This window comes from Grampus griseus (genome assembly GCF_964374135.1).
Source record: "Grampus griseus genome assembly, chromosome: 2".
NCBI lineage: Eukaryota > Metazoa > Chordata > Mammalia > Artiodactyla > Delphinidae > Grampus > Grampus griseus.
In genome coordinates this window covers 145,197,669-145,212,992 of record NC_139018.1, presented here as the reverse complement: position 1 = coordinate 145,212,992, position 15,324 = coordinate 145,197,669, and the positions used below count along the sequence as shown (strand labels likewise).

General features: G+C 42.4%; 1 protein-coding gene across 1 annotated transcript in view; it reads right to left on the bottom strand.

Moving 5' to 3' along the window:
* Positions 1-15,324, bottom strand: part of TRPM1 (transient receptor potential cation channel subfamily M member 1) — a gene marked incomplete at both ends in the record, with an annotated part of 135,458 nt that overhangs the window by 107,307 nt on the left and 12,827 nt on the right. The gene's annotated exons all lie outside the window — the stretch shown is intronic.

Below are 15,324 nucleotides of genomic sequence, written 5' to 3'. Positions count from 1 at the left end.
TTTCTTTCTACTCTAGTCTTATTTCCTTTCTTCTACTTGATTCGGGTTTAGTTTGCTCTTCTTTTTCTAGTTTTCCAAAGCTGAAGGTTGGATTATTGATTTGAGGTCTTTCATTATTAATATAGGTGTCCACAGCTATCAGTTTCCCCCGAGCACTGATTTAGCTGCATCCCATAAGTTTTAGTATGTTGTGCTTTCACTTTTCTTCATCTTAAAGTAGTTTCTAATTTTTCATGTGACATCTTTAGCCCACTGGTTGCTTAGGAGTATATAGTTTAAGGTCCACATGTTTGTGAATTTCTCATATTTCTCTCTGTCATTGATTTCTAATTTAATTCCACTGTGGTTGAGAACATACTTTGTATGATTTCAATCCTTTTAAACTTACATAGGCTTAGCATATAGTCTATCCTGGTGAATGTTCCATGTGAACTTGAGAAGAATGTGTATTCTCTTGCTGTTGGGTGGAGTATTCTACTAGATGTCTGTAGGTCAATGTAGTTTTTTAAAAAATATTTTTATTTATTTATTTTTGGCTGCATTGGATCTTCATTACTGTGCTCGGGCTTTCTCTTTTTGAGGCCAGTGGGGGCTACTCTTCGTTGCGTGGGCTTCTCATTGCAGTGGCTTCTCTTGTTGCGGAGTACAGGCTCTAGGCGCAAAGGCTTCAGTAGTTGTGGCGCACGGGCTTAGTTGCTCCGCGGCACGTGGGATCTTCCCAGACCAGGGCTCGAACCCATGTCCCCCGCGTTGGTAGGCGGATTCTTAACCACTGCGCCACCAGGGAAGCCCTCGGTGTAGTTTTAATGTGCATTTATATTAGTATGAGTAAGTCTGGGCATCTTTCCATGTTTAAGGGCCACCTGCATTCTGTTTCTGTGAACTTTCCACATCCCCTGGTCATTTTATAGGGTTCTTTCCTCTGTGTTTAAATCTTGTTCATATATATTAAAGATAGCAAGCTTGTGATTATGATAAAGTGGCAGATAATTTCCCCCAGTTTGTCACATATGTCTCTTAACTTTACTTACTAGCCTTGGCTTCTTGCTTCCTTGCTATTTTCTGTCCACTTGACTCAATTCACCACTGACATAGCCTCTTCTAGGCTGTGCAGTGGGCATGGCTCAGACATGACTCCCAAGGTTCACAGGCTAATGGGGGAGATGGCACTGACACCGACACACTGGAATACAAGGCAGGCCATGGGATTCTTTCTAATCACACTTGCCAAGCCACAGGAAAATATGAAAGGAGAGAGAACTTGTTAAAAGAAGGGGGGGTTGCTTCATCTGGGCATGTAGTTTGGGTGCAAGTCCAGGTGGCAGATTTGAAAGGAGGCGCTTTAGGCAAAGAGCTGGAGGTGGGATACAGGAGGTCTGCAGGCAGACCAGCAGGCCCTGTGGACTGGAGCATGGGTCCCAGGCTAGGACAGGTGATGGGGAGGGAGGGAAAGGAGAAGACCAGGCTGGGACATGAGGGCAGGTAGGAGAGCGCGGGGGAGTGCCGAGGGCTCGGGCCAGCACTGGCCAAGCAAAAGGTTTGTGAATCCTGACCTGGAGGCCCTGTTCCAAATACCTTCCTTCTCAAAGTCTCATTTGAGGTAGGACTTATATCTGTGTGGCAAACTATACTACTCCTGGGATCGGCTGCAGGCGTGAGCATCCACTTTCCATATTTCTGAATTTTTTACATAAAGTTTAAAACCAGATGGTGTTGACTTGTGAGCGACTCCATCAGCAGAATCTCCGAAATCAAGAAGCTAAAGTGGTAGATATATTAAACAAATACATTTGCTTTGTAAATGAAACTCATGTTTCATCGAACAATGCCTCTAGCATGAGGAAGGCTAGAGCAGAAATGAAAACCTTTGGTGTTGTGATCAAGGATAATCATAAAAATAAATAGGGCTTCCCTGGTGGCGCAGTGGTTGAGAGTCCGCCTGCCGATGCAGGGGACGCGGGTTCGTGCCCCAGTCCGGGAAGATCCCACATGCCATAGAGCGGCTGGGCCTGTGAGCCATGGCCGCTGAGTCTGCACATCTGGAGCCTGTGCTCCGCAAACGGGAGAGGCCACAACAGTGAGAGGCCCGTGTACCGCAAAAAAAAATAATAATAATAAATAAATAAATAAATAAATGGATAACTAGATCAGGCAGAGACTCATAGGCCCATCAATGCCTTTGATCATCATAAACTTTGCCTCCACTGCTCTGGAAATCCTCCACCGACTGCCCGAAGAACAAGGTAACTTTTGCCACTTGGGGGAAAGAAGATCCTCAAACATTTGGTCTGCAGGCCTGGGAAGCTCCCCTCTCTCTGTCTGACAGGCAGAGGGTCTTTCTGGTGAACCTCAAGGACCAAGTTGGCCAAAATGTGTCGGTCACTCTCCAAAGGATGCCTGGCTGGTCAGTAGCTGAATATTGGCAGCAGCCTTTTCGCATCGCCCTCCTCCTCTGCACGCAGCTCCAGGCTGGCGGAAGCTGGAGTGCCGGCCACTCTGCAGTGCAGGACACAGGCCCAGAGAGCCTCCCATGGAAGGACCAACGGGAGGATCCCAAGTGGACAACCGCTTCCTGTTTGATCACGGGAGCTTTCTCTTCATTCTTTTTCTCTTCTCTTTTATTTATTTATTTTTGGCTTCTCAGTGGGTTATGTTGTAATGTTGGCAGATGAAGTGTCCTGGGATCACAAGTCCATGGGCAGAAAAACCCTGCCAAACGTTGACTACATTATAGTTTCCAGAATAATCTCTACAGTGAAAAGAAAGCCGGTGATTTTGCGGTGGAAATGACCAACTGTCTCAAAGCTTTGTAGGAGTCTCACAATGGTGTGAATGTCAGGATCTGGGGTGGCCAGTCTGGGCAAAGAGGGAATGTACCTTCTGCTGCTGCGGGCTGGCCTGGCCAAGGCTGGAGCTTCTGGAAGTGCCAAGGAGTGAGCATTTTCCTAGCTGGTTTTCTTTCTTACCAAGTTCCTGACATCTGGTTCATCTGCAAGCCCACCACCCACGTGTAAGAAGCCCCACCGCATCACAGTGTTGGAGTCGCTACACGTCTGAATGTAATCTTCTGCCCTCTGGTGGGAGCGAGGAGGGCACTTATTCAAAATTCCAAACGCCGTGGCTAATACTTCTTTAATCTTCACTCTGGAGTGATGGCGAGTCTCCCGAAATGTGGGTCCAATTATGTGGAAGTCAGTGTGACCTTGTCTTCCTTTGAGATGTCTGTGTTTCTGAGGAGAGCTTTGGGCAGGAACCATACAAGAAGTCATTTTGCCTCTGTCTGACTTTGTTTATAGCAGCGGCCTGCATCAGCACAGAATCTCTGGGAGATAAAAGGAGAAGCTGGAGCTTCAGGAAGCCAGCTGTGCCTTCTCACAGATGGGCCCCGAAAGATGCCTCAGAGCACGGACACGTTCTACGCACAGGGCTCTCCTTTGTCACGGGTGTCCGTGTTCTGAGGCACCTTTCAGGGCCCATCTGTGAGAAGGCACAGCTGGCTTCCTGAAGCTCCAGGTTCCCCTTTTATCTCCCAGTGATCCTTTTAGCATAAGTTATTTGTCTCACACCTCACGTCTCATTGGAAAGGGAGAGCTCGTAATGGTGTTCAAGATAATCTCCTACCAGCCTCATCTCTTCTGAGTGACGCTTCACCGCTACTAAAATTTGGATTTTACCCAATTTTGTTGCAATAACCAATGAAAAAAAAAAAAAGCACCAAAACAAAAATTTAGGAACATCCTGTAAATCTCAGTAAAGCTTTAAACAAAATGTTCTGGGCATTGAGTACTCCTGTCGCTTGAATCTTATTTTAATTAGGAACAAGTCTTTGATTTGTAATCTCTTGGAAAAAAGTCTCCTGAAGTCTCTGAGCAGGCAGGACCGCTCTGGAGGGAGGTGGCCAGTGTGAGAGCACAGAGCTTACAGTGGGTAAGGGCCAGTTCTGGAAACAGCAGGAAAGATTCTAGCATTCTATTTCAAAAAAAATTTTTTTTAATAGACTTTATTTTTAAAAACAGTTTTAGATTCACAGAAAAATTGAGAAGACAGTATAGAGAGTTTCCGTCTCCCCTGTACTCTTCTGATAATATTAACATACTATTATGGTCCATTTATACTATGATATAAATGTGTATATGTGGTATACATTACTATGGTACCATATATACTATGGTATGTTGTTAATGAGCTAACATTGACATATTATTACTAACTAAAGATTATGCTTTATTCAGATTTCCTTAGTTTTTTATCTAATGTTCTTTTTCTGTTCCAAGGTCTCATATTACATTTATTTTTTTTCCAGCTTTATTGAGATATGATTGACACACAACATTGTGTAAGTTTTAGGTGTACTAGGGTCGATCTGATACATTGATAAACTGCAAAATGGTTACCACCATAGTATTAGCTACCATCTCCACCCTGTCACCATTTCTTTTCTTGTGGTGAGAATATTTAAGATCTACTCTCTTCCTAACATGCAGGTGTGTGACACAGTATTTTACTATCATCACCATGCTGTTCATTAGATACTCAAATTTGTTCATCTTAAACTGAAACTTTGTACCCTTTGACCAGCTTCTCCCCATTTTCCCCACCACCTAGCCCCTAGTAATCATCACTGTTTCTCTGAGAGCCTAAAAAAGCTTAACTTTTAAAGAATCCATGTATAAGTGATATAATACAGTATTTGTCTTTCTCTGTCTGACTTAGTTCACTTAGTATAATGCCCTCAAGGTCCATCTGAGTTGTCAAAAAAAAGGGGGGGGGCAGGATTTCCTTCTTTCTCAGGGCTGAATCATTCTACCTTTTTCAGGTCATCATTTCTTTCCCAGTTGATTCAGAAAGCAAGCAAATGACAAACACGCTGGCTAAAGAGATTGTTAGCAACGAGTCCCAAATTTCCCCTAGTGCTGGGAAACTTCGTTAGCTGAGGTTTCTCCTTCCCGTCATGCCCAGTTCCCTCCTCCCAAGGTACCAATTAAATTTTTTTTTTTTTAAGTCACTGGGATGAAGAGGAATGTCATCTGCTCTGAGGGGCTCCTAACTCAGAGATGCTGCTCTTAGAGAATTGAGCCTGCCCAGAAATAAAATAAAATAAAATCTCTAAATTTCTAAACTGGGCTTCTCAGAGCTTGGATGTTCTCAAAAAATGATCCCATGTGAACTAACTGGGGCCACTCTGCATACTGTATTTTCCTCTTAGAGATTCACATGTTAGGATGTGAAAGGCTCTGAGAAGTCCTACAATGAAGAAACCTCTTTGCTTTTAGGTAACCCAGCATTTCCCAAACTAGTTTGACCCTGAATCCCCCCTTTTCTTCTGAAGTACCAGCATATGTCTCTCAGATCCAAAGTGTCACAAGGAAGGGTTTGGGAAGCCTCACCCTCAGGTACCAGGAGCTTAACCGTCTGAGGGGCTGATGACTGTTTTGTATTGAAGCAAACTGCCTCCCTGAGGTCCATGGAGATGGGAGGCTGATGGTCCCTATTGAAACCTCCCTTGGCTTTGGTGAGGTGGGATCAACTCCCAATGTGGGTTCTGTCTGAATCACTCCCACTGTGACACACTTTCACCCACCTCCAGTCAGGGAATGATACCTGAAAGAAGTGTCCCAGCTAAATCATGGGGAAGAGGAGGTGGACTCCTGCCCTCTCAGACTCCAGGGTCTGCCCCCTGAGCCCCCTGCCAGACAGGACCTGGAGACAGCCAGGGACAGAGGGTGCTCTGGTGACTGTCCTGTGGCTACTGGAGGGCACTCTGCAGGACCACTGGTTGTGCTCAGCATTCTGTGCAAACCCACCTCTGTGGTCCTGCTCTCACCCCCATCAAACCAGCTGACTCTGCCCTTTCCCTGCAGGGATCTACAGACCGCCCTTCTTCCCTCCTCTTTCCTGGACTTTGACGTTTTATCCAGCATGTTGTGAAGAGTGGGCCCCACTTTCTGTGCCAGGCTCTACGCGGGGGCAGCATCTCCAGCAGGACGCACTCTTTCCTGGATGGTCCAGCCTGGGGGCTGTGCTGTCCTTGGCTCCCTAGCATCTTCCATTCCGCCTTGGATGGGAACGATTGTGCACAGGCCGATGGTCCCTGCCAGACGTGAGCTCCCCGACCCCGGACGGGACATCATCATAGCCCAGGAGTCCCCATGGGCCTGGTAGGTATTCCCCTGAGTGTTAAATGCCCTGCTGGCCAGGGCATTTAACATAAAGATTTTTACGTGTGTGCAAGTAAATGTGAGTATAGGTTTAGAAATGGAAATATTTCTGAGGGTTCTGCTCTGCCACTCTGGAAACCATGGCCCTAGTGTCAGGTCATCGTGGGGCATGGGGAAGTGGGAAGTTGCCTGACCTAGTAGTCTGGGAAACTGCAGGGGATGGGCTAGGCTCTAACCTGGAAACAGGAGAAGTGGGTGGCTTCTCCATGACATGTCCAAACAGCCCCGAGGCTCTTTAATGATGAACTATCATCTGCTCCTCCTCTTTGTCCCCATCTCAGAATAGCTAATAACAGCCAACATTTTTTTACACACCTATAAAACACTCTAAATTAATTAACTTAAAACTTTTTTATTGTGGTAAACTATATACAACATAAAAATTATAATTCTAACTATTTTAGAGTGTACAGTTTCATGGCATTAAGTACTTTCACTTGTTGTGTAACCATCACCACTATCCAACTCCAGAACTTTTTCACTCACTCTCCCCTCCCCCATACCCCCTGGCAATTTCTATTCTACCTTCTGTCTCTATGACTTTGAGGGCTCTGGTACCTCATTTAAGTGGAATCACACAATATTTTTCTTTTTGTATCTGGCTTATTTCACTTAGCATAATATCCTCAAGGCTCATCTGTGTTGTAGCATGTGTCAGAATTTCCTTCCTTTTTGGGCTTCCCTGGTGGCGCAGTGGTTGAGAGTCCGCCTGCCGATACGGGGGACGCCGGTTTGTGCCCCGGTCTGGGAGGATCCCACATGCCGCGAGGATCCCACATGCCGCAGAGCGGCTGGGCCCGTGAGCCGTGGCCGCTGGGCCTGCGCGTTCGGAGGCCTGTGCTCCGCAGCGGGGGAGGCCACAGCAGTGGGAGGCCCGCGTACCGGAGGCCCGCGTACCGCAAAAAAAAAAAAAGAAAGAAAGAAAATCCTCTCTGAAAGAAAATAGCATCATCCTAAGCCTCAAATTATTTCTACAAATGATTTCTCAAATATAATTTATGGCACACAGCCAAACATAAGCAGACACTTTGGGATACATGACAACATGAAAAAGAACCAGCAGAAACAACAGACAATAGAAAAGAACTCCAGGGGTTCCATGTATTGGAATTACCAGATACAGACTTTAAAGCAATAATCCTTACATGATCAAGACAAAGTTTAAAATTTTTGCAGAAAGTGTAAAACGATAAAAAATACCTTAACAGCTTAGAAAGGCAGCCAACTAGAAATTTTAGAACTGAAAAATTTAGTAACTGGAGTTAAGAATCTATGGACTGGATTAACAATATATTAGACCAACTAAAGGGAGAAGTAATGCATTGGAAGCCAAATTAAAAGAAATTATTCAGAATGGAGTAGGAGAGAGAAAAGTAAGGAAAACATAGAAGAAAGGATAAAAGACAGAGAATTCAATAAAAAAGTTCTCAGAGTGTTTATATGGAATCCCAGAAGGAGTAGAGAAAAACAGAGTAGAAACAACATCTGAAAAGATAGTGGCGGAGAATCTTCCAAACTGATGAAAGATATTAATCCACAACTTGTGAATCCCAATCAACTCCAAGCAGAATAAATACAGAGAAATGTGTATCTAGACATACTATAGCGAAATTGCTGAAAACCAAAGAGAAAGCCTTAAGAGTTTGCAGAGAAAAAATCAGATTAGCTTCAACAGAGCAGACAGCTACTAAAAAAGGCAGCTGATTTCTCCACAGAAATAAAGAAAGTCAAAAGAGAATGAAATGATCTATTCGGAGTGCTGAGAGGAAACAATTGCCAACCTAGAGTTTTATGCCCAGAAAAATATCCTTCAACAATGAAAGGAAAATATAATCTTTTTCAGGCAAAGAGTAACAGAGGGCTTATAGATAACAAGCACATATTAAAAGAATTACAAAGGGCTTTCTTCAGAGAGAGCTAAAAATATCACAGATGGAAGTATGGAGCAGAAAGGAATAAAGAACAATGAAAATAGTACATGTGTGTGTACATTTACATGGATAACAACTATATAAAATAATAGCAGTAATATCGCATGGGATTTAAAATAGATACAGAATTTAAATACTTGAAAATTACTTCTGTTTTCTGCTTGGATATGTAAAGATGTTGAAAGTCATCACTCTTTTTTCTTTTTTAATGTTTTATTTTTGGCTGCATTGGGTCTTTGTTGCTGCACATGGGCTTTCTCTAGTTGCAGCGAGTGGGAGCTACTCTTTGTTGCAGTGCACAGGCTTCTCATTGTGGTGGCTTCTCTTGTAGCAGAGCATAGGCTCTAGGCACACGGGCTTCAGTAGTTGTGGCCTGATGGCTCAGTAGTTGTGGCTCACAGGCTCTAGAGCACAGGCTCAGTAGTTGCGGTGCACGGGCTTAGTTGCTCTGTGGCATGTGGGATCTTCCCAGACCAGGGATCGAACCCATGTCCCCTGCAATGGCAGGCAGATTCTTAACCACTGTGCCACCAGGGAAGTCCCAATCACTCCCACTCTTACAACAAGAAAAATCTTCTTAAATCCATAAGAGAATCAAGGTCATAGGAAGTAACACCCAGAAAACTGGAGAGACAGGAAAGTACAGAGAATCACAGCCTTCTAAAGCCATGAAAGTGACCAGAGATAAATTTAGCTAAACAGTCTCATCTCTAAGGGCAAAAGCTCTGAGGCTAAGTTTGGATGGCTGGGGGGAATGATTTACCCGTAGTTTCATCCATTATGAAATCTATGCAGGTAGGGTCACTGATCCAAAGTGCACAGACTCTCAGAGATGACCTGGTTCAAATTTATTTGACACATGCAACTTCAGACTCCCCCATGTCCCCCAGCTTGCCCTCTCCACCACCCAGGAAAGGCTAGGAAACCTTAAACTGTAATTGACAAATTGCTGGAAGCAGACTGGACCAGCTTGAGAGTTAAAAACTCCAGGGGGCCCAGTCTTAGGAGGCCCCCCCAATTTTGTGAGTATTACCTCCAGGAACCCCCATGAGGCTCTCATGGTGAAGATCAGAGAAAAATCTCCCCATGCTTCTGGCAGCAGGAGAGGAAACATATCCATTTTGAAACATGCCGGGGGCCTTCTGTTCCCCATCTGCCCTCAAGGGAAACTACTTAGTCAGAACCTAAATGATGTGGGGAAAGGGAAATACCCAACTCCAAACCCCTCCAGTCTTCTTCTCTCCTGTAAGTGGGAGAAAAAACGCTGAGAAGCACTTGTGAAGGTCAGAGCCCAGGGGCACAGGCTCACTAAAAGACTGAGACCTGATCTTAGGTTGATAGGATGCTTCTCTGCCCCTCATACCTTACCACCACAACATGGCTCCTATATAATAATAGGGTTACAGCCGAGTGAACCGCAAGGCTCAGACTCTAAGGAGTTTCAAGGGAACTCAAAGACAACAGGGAGAGCAAAAAAAGAAAGACACTAGAGGAAAGTAAAGCCTTAGACACCTACAGATACAGTAAACAGTAAACACAGTGTAACTCCTAGCCAGATAAATATAAACCATCAAACTAAAGTTATATTTACCTCAGTTCTTATTATCCAATATAACATGTCTGGCTTTCAACAAAAAATTACACAGCAAGCTAGCAGACAAGGAAAAACAGTCTGAAGAGACAACACAAACAACAGAACTGGACTCAGATACAGCAGAGATTTTGGAATCAGCAGACTAGGAATTTAAAATAATTATGATTACATACTAAGGGCTCTAGTGGAAAAAAAAGAACAACATGCAAAAAGAGGGGTAATGTAAGCAGAGAGATGGAAACTCTAAAAAAGAGTCAAAAGGAAATCAAATCAAATCAAAAGCACTTTAACAGCAATGAACAATGCCTTTGATGGGCTCACCAGTAGACTGAACATGGCTGAGAAAAGAATCAGTGAGTTTGAAGATATCAATAGAAACTTCCAAAACTGAAATGCAAAAAGGAAAAAGAATGAAAAAAAAAGAAATATAATATCTAAGAACTATAGAACAATTACAAAGGGAATACCAGATACATAATGGGAATACCAGAGGGAGAAGAAAAAAAGGAGCAGAAGAAATATTTGAGGTAATAATGGCTGAGCATTTTCTAAAATTAATGACAGCCCTTAAACCACAGATCCAGGAAACTTGGAGAACGCCAAGCACAATAAATATCAAAAAATCAGCACCTAGCCATATCATATTCAAACAGCAGAAAACCAAAGACAAAGAGAAAATCTTGACAGAAGCAAGAGAATAAAAAAACACCTTACCTATAGAGGAAGAAGGATAAGAATTATATCAGAATCACATCAGAAACCATGCAAGCAAGAAGAGAATGGAGTGAAATAAAGTACTGAAAAAAACCCCAATAACCTAGAATTCTGTATCCAGAGAAATTATCCTATAGAAATAGAGAAATAAATACTCTCTCAGACAAAAAATTGAGGGAATTTGTCACCAGTAGAAAAAAATGCTAGAAGAAATTCTTCAAGTGAAGAAAAAGATATGGGTCAGAAACTCAGATCTACATAAAGAAAGGAAGAATGTTAGAGAAGGTATACATGAAAGTAAAATAAACCTTTTTATTTTTATTATCAATTAATCTAATAGCTAACTATTTTAAAATAATAGTAACAATGTATTGGGTGATTATAGCTTATAGGTAAGAGAAGTGAATGACAGAATGTTATAAGGAATAGAAGACAGGAAATGGGAATACTCTGTTATATTACCCACTACCCATGAAGTGACACAGTGTTATTAAAGTGGACTTAGATTAGTTGCAAATGTATATTGCAAACTTTAGGGCAACTGCTTAAAAATTTTATAAAGAAGTATAATTGATAAGTTAAGAGATGAGAGAAAATTGAATCATATAAAATGATCAATTAATACCAGAGAAGGAAGAAAAAGAGGGAAAGTTTTAAAAACAAAGAAGGACAAATGCAATTAATAGAAAAGAGTTACTAATATGGTAGATATTAATCTGACTATATTAATAATCACTTTAAAAGTGGTTGGTCTAAACCCACCAATTAAAAGACAGAAATGTCAGAATGTATAATAAAAACAAGGCACAACTATATTATGTCTACATGAAACCCACCTTAAACATAAAAAAATCAAAAAGTAAAAATGTGAGGAAAGACTCTACCATGCTAGCACAGATCAAAAGGAAGCTGGACTGGCTATATTAATTCCAGACAAAGCAGACTTCAGGAAAAGGAAATTTATCAGAGATAAAAAGGGCAATACATAGTGTAAAGAGGAAAATTCTCCAGGAAGACATAACAATTCTTAATGACCATGCACCTAACAACAGAGAGTCAATATAAGTGAGGCAAAACGGATAGAACTGCAAGGTGAAATAGACTAATCCACTTCAGCAGACCTCTATAAATAATTTACAGATCCAATAGGCAGACAATCAATAAGGATATAGTTGAGCTGAATAGCACCATCAGTAAACTGGACCTAGTTGTCATTTATAGAATACTTCACCCAACAACAGCAGATTATACATTCTTCTCAAACTCACATGGAACATTCACCAAGATAGACCACATCTGGGGATGTAAAACACACCTCAACAAATTGAAAGGACTAGCAATCAGACGAAATATGTTCTCAGACCACAATGGAATTAAACTAGAGATAAGTAATAGAAACATAGCTGGAAAATCCCCAAATATTCAGAGATTAAATAACACACTTCTAAATAACACATGGGTCAAAGAAGAAATCTCAAAAGAAATTTTAAAATATTTTGAGCTAAATAAAAATGTAAAAACATCTAATCAAAATTTGTGGGATGCAGCAAAAGTAGTGCTTAGGTGGAAATATATAGCCTTGATGCATTTACTAAAAAGAAGGAATACCTAAAATTAACAGGCTAAGCTTCCGCCTTAGGAGACTAGAGAAAGAAGAACAAATTAAATCTAATACAAGCACAAGAAAAGAAATAATAAAAATCTGAGCAGACATCAATGAAATGAAAAACAGAGAATCAACAGAGAAAATAAATGAAACCAAAAGCTAACTTTTTGAAAAGATTAATAACATCGATAAACCTCTAGCCAGGCTAACCAAGAAAAAAGACAGAAGACATGGTTATTAATATCATTATCAAAGAGAAGCTATCACTACTGACCTCATGGACATTCAAAGAGTAATAAGGGAATACTATGAACAACTTTATGTACACAAATTTGATAACCTAGATGAAATGAATCAATTCCTTGAATGATACCATCTATCAAAACTCACACAGGAGAAATAGATAACCTGAATAGGTTCATATCTACTAAAACACTGAGCCAGTAGTTAATAAGCTACCAATACAGAAAGCACCAGGAAACTAGATGAGTTCACTAGTGATTTATACAACACATTTAAAGAAGAAACTATATCAGTTCTCTACAATCTCTTCCAGAAGATAGAAGCAAAGGGAGCACTTTCTAACTTATTCTACAAGGCCAGCATTATCCTAATCCCCAAACTAGACAAAGACATTACAAGAAAATTACAGCAATATTTCTCTCATGAAAATAGATGAAAAATTCCTCAGCAAAATATTAGCAAATTGAATCCAATAATGTATAAAAAGAGTTAAACATCATGACTAAGTGGGATTTATTCTGGGTATTCAAGGATACCTTCATTCATGCTCAACATTCGTGTCATCCATCACATCAACAAGTTAAGAAGGAAAAATCACATGATTATATCAACAGATGCAGTAAATACATTTGACAAAATCCAATATCTGTAAATCATAAAAACTCTTAACAACTAGGAACAGAGGAAAACTTTCTCAACTTAATAAAGATAACTTACAGAAACTCTACAGCTAACATCATAACTAATGGTGAGAAATTAAAAATCCCCCAAAGTAAGGTATGTTTTGGATATTGACAAACTGATTCTAAAGTATATATGGAAAGGCAAAAGATCAGAATAGCTAACACAAAACTGAACAAGAAAAAAGCCAGAGGACTGACTTCAAGTCTTACTATAAAGCTCCAATAATTAAGATAGTGTGGTATTAGTGCAGAAAAAAATAGACAAATAGATCAATGGAACAGAATAGAGAGCCCCAAAATAGACCCATACAAATACAATATACTGATCGTTGACAAAGGATCAAAGGCAATCCAATGGAGAAAGGATGTCTTTTTAACAAATGGTGCTGGAACAAGCGGACATCTACATGCAAATAAATTACACCTTTCACTAAAATTAACTCAAAGTGGACTAAATACCTAAATGTAAAACACAAAATTATAAAATTCTAGAAGATAACATAGGAGAAAATCTAGGTTACCTTAGGTTTGGTGATGACTGTGGATACAGTAACAAAAGAATGATCTACGAAAGAAAAAAAATGGATACGTTGGGCTTTATTAAAATGAAAAACTTCTACTCTGTGAAAGACACTGTTAAGAGAATGGAAAAACAAACCAGAGACGCGGAGAAAATATTTGCAAAAGACACATCTGATAAAGCACTTACATCCCCAATATACAGAATCCTTAAAATTCAACAGTAAGAAAACAAACAACCCAATTTAAAAATGGACAAAAGATCTGGACACCTCACCGAAGAAGACACAGAGATGGCAAACAAACAAGATAAGTGAGGTGAATTGGATGGGCAAGGGAAGGTGGGAGGGGGCAGAGCTCCATGGCAGCAGGCTGGGGCAGCTCAGCACAGGGAGATGGCGATCCTAACATTCCATTTTGATCTCACGGTTGCTCCCAAACCCTCACTACACCTCGGCCTCATATAACCGCCTTGGCTAAAGGTTGTTTGGGGGGTGGGTCGCAAAGGGTGCAGTTCCACACTTGGGATATGATGGTGGTGACGAGAGCTGCAGGAGCTTCCTTCGGAGGCTCTGGGGCTGCGTGGGGAGGGGCGGGCATCAAGAATTTACAGGAACCAGCAGTGACCGTTGAATGGGAGGACCAGAGATCTTCAGACATCTTAGGGCAGACACCGGCCTCCCAGGATATGAAATGAACCAATCTGGTCTAAGTGTTAGAAAGAAAATAATGCCTGGGGGCTGGAGGTTGGGGCCTCCGTGGCAAGCAGGTCTATACCTGGTGAGGAAGGAAGGCGGCATTCTTTCCTTTGTCTTACAGATGAGGATACTCAGCCCAGGGAGCCGGTGACAGTGTACATCACAGCTGGTCCTCGGCAGAGCCAGGACAGACATTGGAGCTCATCAGCCAGGTCTTTGACTGTGGACCCCTCCCCACTCTGTCAAACAGGGCAGACAGGATGGAAGGCTCCCCTCTTCGCCATGAGCTCCAGAATGCGCTCATCAGGAATGGTGACCATCCTACCTTGGGAGGGACCAAGCCTGCTGCCGCCCAGGAGTGAAATGTACACTATTCAGCAATCCACGGCAACATGCAATATTCAGCCGTGGGACGGAAACAGATGACAGCATCCTTATCTCGGTGCCCTGGGCTGCCCCAGCCAGCTGCCGTAGAGTCTGGCCCCTCTCCTCCTCCGCCCTTCTCCTCCTTCTCTTGTGGAACTGCATGGTTTTATCTTTGTTCCTAATTCTCTTGTCTGAGCCCTACTCCCGAGAAGCCATGAACTGTAAAAGATGCTGGCTGCTGTGACCAGGCCGGGTCACACAGGTGTGTGCGTACCTGGGCACACTCCCCATTTCACCTGGAAGGTTCCCATGCTGCCTCTGAGCCTCAGGACTTTGGTGCTGTTCTTATTTCTGGTGTCACAGCTCCCTTCCTGCTCACAATTAGGGGGTGGGAAGGGCAGTATGGACACCACTGGCTGCCCGGGCCAGGGGTTCCCTGCTTCCAGAGCTTTGGAGCCGCCGGCATCTCTGCTGGGCGCAGATGGATGTGCAGAAGGCAGCTGCCCCCTCCCCAAACCCACTCCAGACAGGATCCAGGCTCAAGACGAAGCCAGAGCCGGTTTCATGAACCCCAACCTGTGACTCACAGGGGGTCCTGCCCGCAGAAGGACTCTGCCCTTGGTCTTATGCTCTGCTCCTGATGTCTTGAAATTCGAATCAGTTTTGAACAAAAAGCCAGCGTTTTTCTTTTGCACTGGACCCAGCAAATTTTGTAGCCAATCCTGACAAAAGCCCCTCTGGCTTCAAACCAG